Raw genomic sequence first — 11,936 nt, 5'->3', positions numbered from 1 at the left:
CACAATACAATTCATATACGCATTCACTTATGCATCCTAGTTGGCAACTCTACTATCACAACTCATTATACATTCATTTATACAAATGGTAATCATACAACTATTAAGTGAAGCTACTCTTTTCTTGCTTCCTTTCCTGACCTTTTCATGCTCTCTTTAACTGTGTTCAAAAGTAACGGAGTGAGACTTATGTCCCAATAACTCAGAGGTAACCCTAATTACCAGTTAGTAAGCTAAATCATAAAACAACGATAAAGTAGCATGCATACTAGTAAAAGCAATGTCATATGTATATACAAGAATTCATTCTCATCAATCTCGTTATGCTCATACAATGCATTCTTGGTTCCACCTAACAGAGCAATCTCTACATTCAAACGAGGACTTTCAGTCATAAGGAATAGGGTCCACCATAAACTGCTCAGACCAAGTAATCCTCTTAGGTCTATTATGGCAAGTAAACTCTACTCTTTGGATCATTAGGACTTCTTAGCCTTATATAGAGTAGGACCATGTCCCCCTACCCTAATTTAGGGTAACCTCATGGATCATTCAATATCCTAGGTCCATTGTTACGAAGTCAAGCTCTACACTCTGGATTATCAAGATTCTTCTCCTAGGTCAGTTCTGATGAAGTCAAGTTCTATGCTTTGAATCATCAGGACTTCCCAAACCTCCTCATGGTAGGGCCGCATCCCCCTACCATAATCTGAGGTATACTCACGAATGTGATGCATGGCAATGTACATGCTACCTCTAATTCATTTCAATCAATACACACATATCCATACGTATATGCTTTCACAATACTGCTACTCTATCAGTTCACAATACAATGCACGTAGTTATATCAAAATACTTGCAAACAATTTTCTAAATAAATAAGTAAAAGGGTTACTCCAATTACCTTTAATCCTTACTACTAAGGGTTACCAATCACTTTAAGCTCTCAAGGGCATAGATTTTCATGAGTAATGCTATAAGTGTTCAATTTACACAATACAGTGCCCCTCAATCAATTATCAACCTTTCACATAAGTATTGATTTAGCTCAATCAAATTGTTTAACACATAAAACAATTCAAGTGAACTCTTTTGAATTCACTTATCCATTATTTATAATCATTAGCCCTATAGGCTACTCAAATGACCATAAGAACCTCCTAACTCATTTATTCAACCAAAATCTTACTATTAACCTAACTTTTAGGTTATTTTGAGCATAAACTCTAAAAGCTCAACCATTCAACTCCATACTAGTCATAAAACCTTAGTTTTTTTGATATTCTATTCTAACCTTTTCTTTTAGATTATAACACCTTAAAACTTCATGATTTAGTTTCTCAATTGATGAAATTTAATGAAAAAGGGGTAGAATTGAAGCTTAAGATTATGCGATACTTACCCAGCAAGTTACTAATCGAAGAAGACTCTAAACTTTAAGATATGGCTTGCCGTAGCAGAGCTGACCATCTCTTCTCCTCCAAATGTGTTTCTAGCAATTCCTCTTTTGATTTCGTAAGCTGATTATGTCAACTTTAAGTGATCTCTAGATAATACACTGTGGTGCATGATAGAGTGAGTCCAATTTCACTTGTGCTCACACGTTATGCCTTAAATTGTCTTTCTACCCTTCAATCTTATTAATAAAACATCCAAACAACACAAAATACTAACTCAACATCTAAACCACAATTAATTCACTAATTACTAATTTGCCCCTAATTAATGACTAGTTTCAAGGATTGAAACATAGGATATTACAGCTTCCTCTAACAATCCATATTTACTATTTTCAAATCAATCTTTATGATTGCTAAATGGACTAACCAAATTGTATACATTTTGTCAAATGCTTGAAACTTGTCATTTTTAGTGCATAATCTAAAAGTTTTCATGACTCATGAATTCAAAAATTATGATTTCATAAAATACATCCTTTAAAAAGTCATATGCATGAAAATTCATGCCAACTCGATCTCATTCAAGTTTTTCAAAGAAAAGTTGGATTAAGCAAACTTAATTTCAAAATGATTTTCATGATTCATATTGTTGAGCCTTTTCATATGCATTAATATTCATATCTCAATTTTCAATTGCAAGTTACTTGAATGGATATGAATAGAACTAATGTTTTCTAGCAAGCTTGTGATTTTACTTGAGTAGTAAAGCATGATATACTAGCTATAAAAGAGAAGCTCAAATCAAGTTAAGGAACTTGAAGTCATCAACCATTGAATGAAGAAATGCAAGAAGATGACTAAAAGAGAAAGGGAATGACAACTATGCTAAAATCAATGAGAATTCCTATCCCTTACTCTTACATTGGTTAAACATTCTTTGCACCCTAATTGCATAATTTGATCTATGATCCCAAACCTATAAATGCTGGAATACTTGCTTACTCTAAGGGAAATCTCAAGAGTTTGAAATTTAGCAAACTTTGCATACTTCATGAAAAGTATCTCATCTCAAATTGAGATTTTATGCATTTATCAAAGCTTAAAAAATGCATAACATTGACAATCATAATTTGCTGCATTGTATACAAAATGTCATAGTCTCCTGCATCACATGTGAAATGAGGAGTTTATTTTTACAACTCATTTTATAATCCTCCTCATACTTAAAATTTTGGTTTAAAATCATGATCATTTTATGCATAATTATGTTTAATCATTTTGTTGATATTTTTATTTTAATTCTTTAATATGAAAGGCTTATGAGCTTTAATCATCTAATTTACTTGGACCCAATCAAGCTTGGGTACTACAAAAGAAACAAATTTGTTCTTTTGTAGGATCTCACCTTTGTTTTGAGTATCTCATTAATTTTAAGGTGAAGTGTAGAAAAACAACTAATTCAAGTGAGATTTAGTGGTGTACCACACATGAATTAGAATTTTAGAAAGATTGGTGAGAGGAGTTAAGTTAAAACAAGTGTGTCTCAATGATGATTCAAGCATGATTCAACAATCATAGTGGATTGAAGATAACACAAGCATGAACTAAAAGTCAAAAGACTTGGAAGGTTCTAAAAGCTGAATCAAGTTATGCATGACAACCTAGACATGCTCATTTCAAACATACCAAGAAATTTGCCTTGGAATGGCAAATTCAAAATTCATATTTTTGAAATGGGAGCAAGCTTGTCTAAGATAATTGTAATAACCCTAAATTTTTCAATAAATTAAGTTTTCTTCCGATTAATATTTTATTTAAATTAGTTTTATAACAAGTAGAGAGTGATAATTTAAATGGAACTTATATTAGTAACTTTGTTGAAGATTTGAAGTTTGAATTCTATTGAGTAAAAAATTTAGTTTTATTTTATTTTTAGTTATAGGAAAATTTTGTGCTCATTTTTATAATTTTTTTCATTGGCCATTCCTTGTAAATTTCCTAATTCTCCTTTGAATCAAATATTTCTTACCCTCCCCTACATTTGAAGCTAAGAGCAGTGAAGAATCGAGAGAGAGAGAGAGAGAGAGAGAGAGAGAGAGAGAGAGAGAGAGAGAGAGTTTGAATCCTTCCTTCCTTCTCACCGCCATTAGCATCTTTAGATATCGTTGTTGACTTCCCTCTTCACCACCATTGCTCATCCATTCCCCTTCTCTCTATTCACATCACTAGTTGCTATGGGGGTTGAGTTATCGAAAACTCATCCCCTGTCGTCCTCCTCTGCTCCTTTCTTGTTTGGTATTGGCAAGTGTATGTGCGTCATCTTGAACTTCTCTTGCTCCTTAATTCTAGTTGTTACACGTGTATATGGTAAGTTACTTGTTTCTTTTCTCTTTTATTTAAAGATCTGTCATTTTCTCTTATCTCTTGCTACTGTCAATTTTTACTCATCATGGAGTGAAGTGTGCTTGTTCTTTTTCTCTTCTTCATCCTCAATTGCTGAAAGTTTCGTATACGTGGCGGGCAGTTCAACTATTGCATTTGTTAGCTAAAATTTTGGTCTGCTTTTGGTTTGCATAGGAGCTCAAAACTTTATTTTTTTCCTTTTCTTTCTTGATGTAGGGCTTGTATTTGTTCATAGATATTGCCACTAAATTTCATTTAGGGGTGAGTTGTTGGGTTTTTCTCTTCCCTTTTGGGTTCTATAGCAGCACCAAGTGATTTTTCATAAATCATTCCTCTAGCTGAGTTATAACATTCTAATTCCTTATTGTTGCTGTCATAAAGTTCTAGAAGAATTAAGGTTTAGTTTTAGTCAATATTAGATGCTGTGCTATTGTGGGGACTAAATTAAATTTGGTTAACAAAAGTAAAGGCTTGGGAGTTGTTAGAATTTCTTGGTTGTTCATCTCATAATTTTTGCCAATGATAAATGCATGCTCTCAAGGTATTTATAAAAAAAATATGAGAGAGAAGAATTTGATGAATTATGAGTTGTTAAAGCTTTCATATTATAGCTTGGAAAAGTAACTATAATTATAGTTCAAGTTGTTAATTGAAAATTTTAAAATGAGTTGTTAAAGTGGGAGAAAGGATTACATAGGATGCTTGTTTCACATTTCCTTTAATCTAGAAGAAGCTTAAGAATGATAGATATGGTTTATAATGATCTATAAATGAGTATGGGTCACAAGGGACAAATGATTTACTTAACTTAAGTGTATTTGAAATATAATTGGTTAGAGTATTATCTTTAATATTGTTTAGATTGAATTTAAATGTCCAGTAAGTAATTGAAAAATTTCTTCATAAATGATTTTAAAACTATGATTTTTTTGTCAAGAAATTTAGAGCACCATTAGAATTAAAGTGGAAGATTAAGAGAATCATACTTTAAAATTTTGGGAAACTATAAGGTAAGTGGATAGCATCCTAACTAATCTTTCAATAAAGATTTCCTTTACTATAATAGTACATTTTTATGCAAATTGTTTCAGTAACAACGATGTGACTATTAAGTAGTTTGTTTATTAAACTTCTTTATTTTGGGAAATTACCTTCATCTGTTTTGAAATTTTAATTAATTAATAAATATAAGTTTAGACTTTGACTATGAGATTTCATTCTATTAATTATTGAATTGATATAGAGAATAATTCATGCGAGTTTGACTTTAAAAATGAAAACTTTATTTATTACTGATGATTTTCTAGCATGTTTGAAATTGAATTTAAAAGAAACTTATTACAGAACACTGGTTGCTAGTGGCAATTCCAGTAGCACTTGCACGCTATGGTTATGACTAGTTAGTTCAACTTTTCTGATCATCGTGCTCACGTTTGTTGTTCGTGGGTCTAATACCAACATTTGATTTTGTGGCTCTAAGCTATGTTTGGTTAGCATTACCCTCGTGGACTATATGTCCATGTTTGTTTCATGGCTTCAGCTACGTTTGGTTACTTACCCTTGTGGACTGTGTGTTCACGTTTGTTTCGTGGCATTAGCTGCGTTTAGTTATTTATGCTTGTAGACTATGTGTCTACATTTATTACTTATTCTGATAAGTCCCTATAATTATGAGTTTTTAATCATTTGATAGACTTATTTTTCATTGATTTTGATTAATGACATATTTATAATTATTTAATGTAATTATTTGCTTTATTGAAATTACATGATAATGACGTTTGATATGATACTTTAATGAATCAAGAATTTATTTGAAGTTACATAAAGTCCTTTTATGACAAAGTTTATTAAATATTTGTTTGCAAAAATTGTTATTTCTAGCACACATAATTATGTTAAACTTTATTTTTATACATATTTAATTATTTATTATTGGGATAATATTCACTAGAAATTTATTTTGGTTTTAAATTTCTTATTAATGCTGATCTTATTGTTGACCTCTGAAGGGGCATATAGCTATTCTGGGTGAAATTTTACCTAGCATTATCTCCCTTTTGATGTAGATATTTGAATTCACGTATTTTGTTTTGGAAAGTAAGGTTAGGTGCTCCACATAGCCTATAACTATATTTATATTTTGATGTATGTTGTCTGCTGGCTGGAAGGAGCTAAACTCTTAATTGAAACTATATTTTTTGTAAAATATTGTTTTGTAGTATTTTTGAAATATCTTATTTATAGGAGAGATTCTGCCAAAATTTTTATGAAAATATTCAATCTTTTATTATAATAATTTTGTTATTAAGTATGTTATAATTTTGGCATAAACTCATTTGTTTTAAAATGGGAAGATTTCTCAATTTAGGGCTTAAAAGATGTGTGATAATGTTCACATCTCATGCCGATCACCCTTTATTTTTTAGATGTAACAATAACAAAGGGTCATGACTAAGAAGCTTGCTGAAACAAGTGTGCACCAGAATGAAAGCACGTGCAAATAAGAGTTTCAAAGAGCTTATCATGGAATGTACATTTGAAACACATGTGAAGTAGGCTACTTAACTGCAACAAGCTCATATAGTCAAGTGAAGATTTCTTTAGCTATGTGATAGCCTATAATGAAGAAGTGAAGCTTGAGAATATACAAAACATCTTCCAGTATTAACTCATCACTCTTACTAACATCACATTTAATGAAGAATTATTTAAGATTATGAAGTAGATGACCCCCAAGACTAGAACAGCCTATCAAGTAAAATGAAGAAGATTCATTGAGAGGTTGAAGAGCAAAATGAAGAAAAAAAAGGGGTAGAGGAAATAACAACTAAAAATTGGAGGAAAATAACAAGACCAAGTTCAATAATCATCTTATAGCCTTCAAATTTAGGAAATACATGGATGAAAGGGACAAAGTCAAATTCAAATAGTTGAAATCCATGTAAACCACAAGGCTACATCACAAATGAGTTGTTGAAGCCATCAAAAATTAGGTATCCATGTAATCAACATGTGCCAACTTAAGAAAGATGGATCACCATAGCAAAATAATGAGTTCAAGTGACTTGAAGCTGGAAATGATCAAAATGCATCAAGTTTCATTATAATTGTTGGAAAATTGCAAAGAAATTCAACATTTTAGCTATGACCTTACAACTAGAAGAATAAGAAGGAGCAGTAAAAGAAGGAAGAGCTTGAGATGGAACAACATTGGCAATGATCTTCATGAATCAACACCATCATGCCAAATCTAAATGAGCATTTCTAAACCCTTAACTTTTTAAATTTGAGTTGTATACATTCATTAAGGGGGAGCATTGCATGATTGACAAGTTTTGATGATGAAAACTATCTTTAACATATTTTAAGCATCATATTTATAAAATCATAACATTTTGTTCTACATTCATTATTTCATATTTTAAACCAAAAGGATTTTGATAAAATCAATTATTTACACACTTGGTGTATTTTAACCTTACCTATTTAAGTCTTTTAACATCATTCGTATTTGGTATCTATGTGTCATAAGCATATTCTAATCTATTTCTATCATAATACTATATTTCTTTGTGTTATTAGTGTTTCAATTCATGCATATAGAAGAATCAATACGCAACAACAAGCAATTCCTCCAACTCCTTGTGCAAAAGAAGAGTTAATCTTTTGAGGATAATTCATCAAACTAATGCACCAAGTACTTTATCAAGTTATCACAAAATGTTGTCATTAAGGGGGAGGAATCATCTTCAAGAAGCAATTCTCAAATCAAGAACATCAAGAAGCTTCTTGTTCATATTTCTCCAATGGAAAGAGAAAATTCTAAAATAAGGCCACCTTGATGTAGTCATATAAGGAGAAGAAGTCATATTCAAGGGAAAACTCAAAACCTTATCTTATTCATGTATTCCCTTGCATTTACTTAAAAAAATTTTTGTTAATGACAAATAGGGGAAGAAGTTATCATAAAAAATTTTATTTGCTAAAAATTTATTTTCTATTATATAAGCAAATTTTTTATAGGTGATTTATTATCATTAGAAAGGGGGAAGATTTTTGAACATAATGGCTTGTGACATTATGTTTAGCTTAAGTTTTGATAATAAACAAATATAAATGAATTAACTATACTTATGCCTAATCATTTTTATATACATAGTAGTTAACTATGACTATAGAATAAGTGTTTTGAAGTGTTTTTACTTATGTTGTTCCATTTTACATGAGGTTTGAAAAAATAATTTGCGTGCCTCAAAATTATTTTATACTATCATATTTTTTCTTATCTTAAATTCTATATCCAAAAGTGTTCACAGTATCATCTTCCATAACTTTAATATATGCATATTGACATTTGGACTAACCATTTTGTTCATAATATATCATTTAAGGTTGTTCAAAGTGAAGATGAGAGTGAGCATGAAGAGGGAAAAAATAAAGTCATCATTAGCATGCATGCCACACCCAAGATAGGAGAACATAAAAAGAAGGATGATTCAAGAAGAGCTTAAAAAGAATGAAGACATTCATATAAGCTTGGATACATCTTGGAAGCCTTGTGTAACATTAGAAACTTTTAACTCTAATTTGTTAACCTAATTAAGGTAGTTAGTGAGTGAATGAGGTATGTGGCCAGAGGGGCTTAACTTAGCATAATTGATGTGATTTTAGCCCTAGAAGTGGGTCCAGATCAATGGCGGGCCACTGGGCAAGGAAAGAGAATGAAAAAGTGAAAGTTGTGTTCTGTGCCACCCGCCGCGGTGCGTGGTTGGTCCGTTGCGGCACACGGACACAATTTGAATGTAATGGGCTCCTTTGTGCCATACGCTGCAGCAAAGGGCAACGTGTGCCATGGCGCACAGCTAAAAATATGATAAATTTGATTCATGAGCTGCGTGAAAATAGAAGAGGAAGAGAGGAGGAAATGAAGAGCTTAGTTGTGGCTCTGCTAAGGCATGACATTTGGCTCCGCTAGGGCACAACATTTGGCTCCATTGAGGATAGATTGAAACTCCCTAACACTTAAGGTAAGAATAGGTGCTTCCTTCTTCCCTTCCCTCTCTCATTTATGATTATTTATAGTAGGGTTTAAGTTGGGAGATGGATTTTTGGTCCATAAGAGTATGGGTCCGATTCTATTGGTTTAAATGAGATTAATGGAAGTGATTTAATGTAGTGAAACACCACATTGATGATTTTAAAAGTTGTTAGTCCATAGGAGTATTTCATATCCAAAATTAATATTTATGAGCTAGTTCAGAGAGGTTAATGTGCATTAATGATAGTTTGAGATGTTATTAATGATAATGTGCATTAATAGAATCTAATAAGTCCATTGGGTATGAACGGGTAGTGGTTATGAGTTGGTAAAATAGAGTATGAGGAGTTTTTATTGATAGAGCTTGAAGAGCTAGATGATGATGATATCCTTATGATTTGGTTGTAGAGAAGTTCATCTTGGCACCTTTCAAGCTTGTTGAAGCTTGAGGAAGTTGCTATAATGAGGGGTAAACCTTTAACTTCTCAAAGATTTGAGGTAACCATGGGAAACTTAATTTTTATAGTTAAAATGTTAATCGTGTTCTAAAATGTGATTTATGAGTTAATCTGATTGCATATTGGAAAATGCTTGAGTATGAAATGGTTTTGAGAAAGAAAAACCTCGATTCTACCACCCTTAATGTTTTATCAAATTAATTATGATTTATTACTATGGGTGGAGAATTATGATAAAGTATGTGTTAAAATGTGGAGCATATGTGTTATGTAAATTCATGTGTTGAAGAATAATTGTTAAAATGCATATTATGTGTGAAATGTGCATAGCATAATCATTGTCAAGAGTTCGCCTAGGTAGAGGAGTAGATTGGTTGAAATTCATGTGGTATTGGTAGTGACCATTGAAACTGAGAGCTAGCCTTGGCACCGACTGTTGGAATCAAGAGGTAGCCCTTGTCCTATGGTTGATTTGAGACTGTCCCACTTATTATACGAGGGATTCAAACCTAACTAGTCTCTATCAGTTCATGAGGGAGCTAGATTGGGGGTATGACACCCCAAGGTTGTAGTATTGAAGGAAACTGAATTACAGAAGTGAGTTAACCTTAGCCCAGTAGCTACTCACAAGTGAAAGGCTAGGTTAGTCTGTGAAGGATGTAGCCTCGTGATAGCCACTGATTTTATGTCGAAGGTAATAGGAGGATATAAGGTTGGCACATGATCATGCATATAAGTCCGACCACATGGTTGTTAGTATTGTGGTCCGGCAAGTGTTAAGGGCGCATGGTTGTTATTTTTGTGACCTTGAGTTATGTTTTTAAAAATAACATGATATAGTATTTTGTGACAAGCTCGGTCACATGGTTGTTAATTTTGTGAACTATGACCCAATACTATGTGATATATGTGTTATGTGCCTTTTTGCATCTATTTATAATTAATATGTAATTGTAAGGGTTAAGTGAAACTTAGTTACTGAGTGGTTGTACTCACCCCTCAATTCTCAATATTTTCAGAGACTAGCTCATTGGATCCAAGTCGGGGAAAACACACAGAGACTTAGGATTTGTGGAGTAAATCCTCTTTATGTCTCTCTTTAGTTGTTTACATGTGTAATTGTCAATGTAATTGCCAACTAGGATAAATTGTCATGATTGGTTTACTACTTGTATGATTTTGTGCCCTAGGATAGTGAGTTTTTGTTGTAAACTTGTGGATAGGGCCAAAATACCTGAGCAAGTAGGAACATATGTATTTTTGAGAAATATGAATAAAATGGTTTATTTGGTGCAACTTTTCCTCCCCCTCTATGTTTGTGAAAATTGGGGTTGAGTGGTGATTTTGTGAAACAAGCATTTTTAGTTGTGTGTGGTGTGTTGCACAAGTCCACAAGAGTCCATTGAGTGTTGTCGGAGGGTTGGTGTAGGCTATTGGCATGCATAGTTGAGTTGGGACACCCCATTTAGGAAATTTTGTGAAAATATGTCAAAATGGGTTTTAGTGTCCAACTTTTGATAGAAAATGAATTTGAGTGTGAAATTGGTACCATTAGCTAGAGTTAGGAGAAAGTTCTGTGTAGACACCAAAGCCACCTTAATTGAATGTTGGACAGAGATTTGGGATGCGTCGAAAGTTTGCTCCCTGTGCTATCAAATGACAGCACTGATCTGTCAAATTTCTTGTAATGCACCGTAGTGCATGGCACCTCACGCTATGATGTATGGCACAGAGGAGACATGCCACAGTGCACGAACCGTAAGCCGCAGTGCACGTGTCAAAATCAATGTAAAAATCTGTTTTGAGTTTTAAAACTCATTTTTGGGTCCTAATTAATTTCAAAGCTTCCACTTTGTTTTTAAAACTCTGATTTGAAGTCCTTAAATTATATTTGAGATTTAAAATGGCAAAATTGGGATTCTTTGAAATAGATTTTGAGAAATCCTTTTAGAAACCCTACAGTTTGGTAATTCTTGTGAGTTAAGCCCTGGATTACCATAATTTAGAGTTAAGTGTAATTTAACCTTAGGGAGGTTACACCTTGGACTTAATAGGTATAATATCATTGGGCTAGAAGGCTTTATGTTAAAGTCATTAGTTTAGATATGAAATATTGGCTTAAGGTATTTTAAATCAAAACATGCATTTTAGCTCTTCAGAGAAAGAGTAAGATATGCTTTTCTATAATCATGCTTTTCATCTTTGATCATATATATCTCATAAGGTTAAAAATATTTTGATTAATAAATCTATAAAGTTTTTAAAGTTATTCTATTTACTCAAAATAGAGTTAAGCTGAAAAAGTTATTAACTTGAAATCTAAGCTTTGAAATTGCAATTGTGCAGAAAATTAATTTTGACCTTTAGTCATGTTTCTTGTCATATTCTCACTACACAAATCATTTTAATGTAAAACATATCTCATCTGAAAATATACTCCAACAAATTTTCAAAAATAGTTTCTTTATTCAAAATGAAGTTCTATTAACAAAGATATGAATTTTTGAATTTGAGTGTTGAGATATTGATTCTGCATAGCATTCAAACTTGACCTTTGTTTACTATTTTGATCATATCTCAAACTTACATTGAATTTAATGTGAAAATTTTTCTATTGAAAAATAAACTTCA

General features: G+C 32.1%; 1 long non-coding RNA gene across 1 annotated transcript; it reads left to right on the top strand.

Moving 5' to 3' along the window:
* Positions 1-8,127: 8,127 nt before the first annotated feature.
* Positions 8,128-10,588, top strand: LOC129321216 (uncharacterized). The gene is made up of 3 exons (XR_008595956.1): positions 8,128-8,836; positions 9,256-9,345; positions 10,325-10,588. It is a non-coding gene; the product is annotated as an uncharacterized LOC129321216 (long non-coding RNA).
* Positions 10,589-11,936: the final 1,348 nt, after the last annotated feature.

Source organism: Prosopis cineraria, unplaced genomic scaffold (assembly GCF_029017545.1).
Source record: "Prosopis cineraria cultivar Desert tree isolate PC_DT_omini unplaced genomic scaffold, ASM2901754v1 PC10, whole genome shotgun sequence".
In the NCBI taxonomy this organism is placed as follows: Eukaryota; Viridiplantae; Streptophyta; class Magnoliopsida; order Fabales; family Fabaceae; genus Prosopis; species Prosopis cineraria.
The sequence above is the reverse complement of the archived record's forward strand: the minus strand, read 5'-3'. Positions and strand labels throughout refer to the sequence as shown.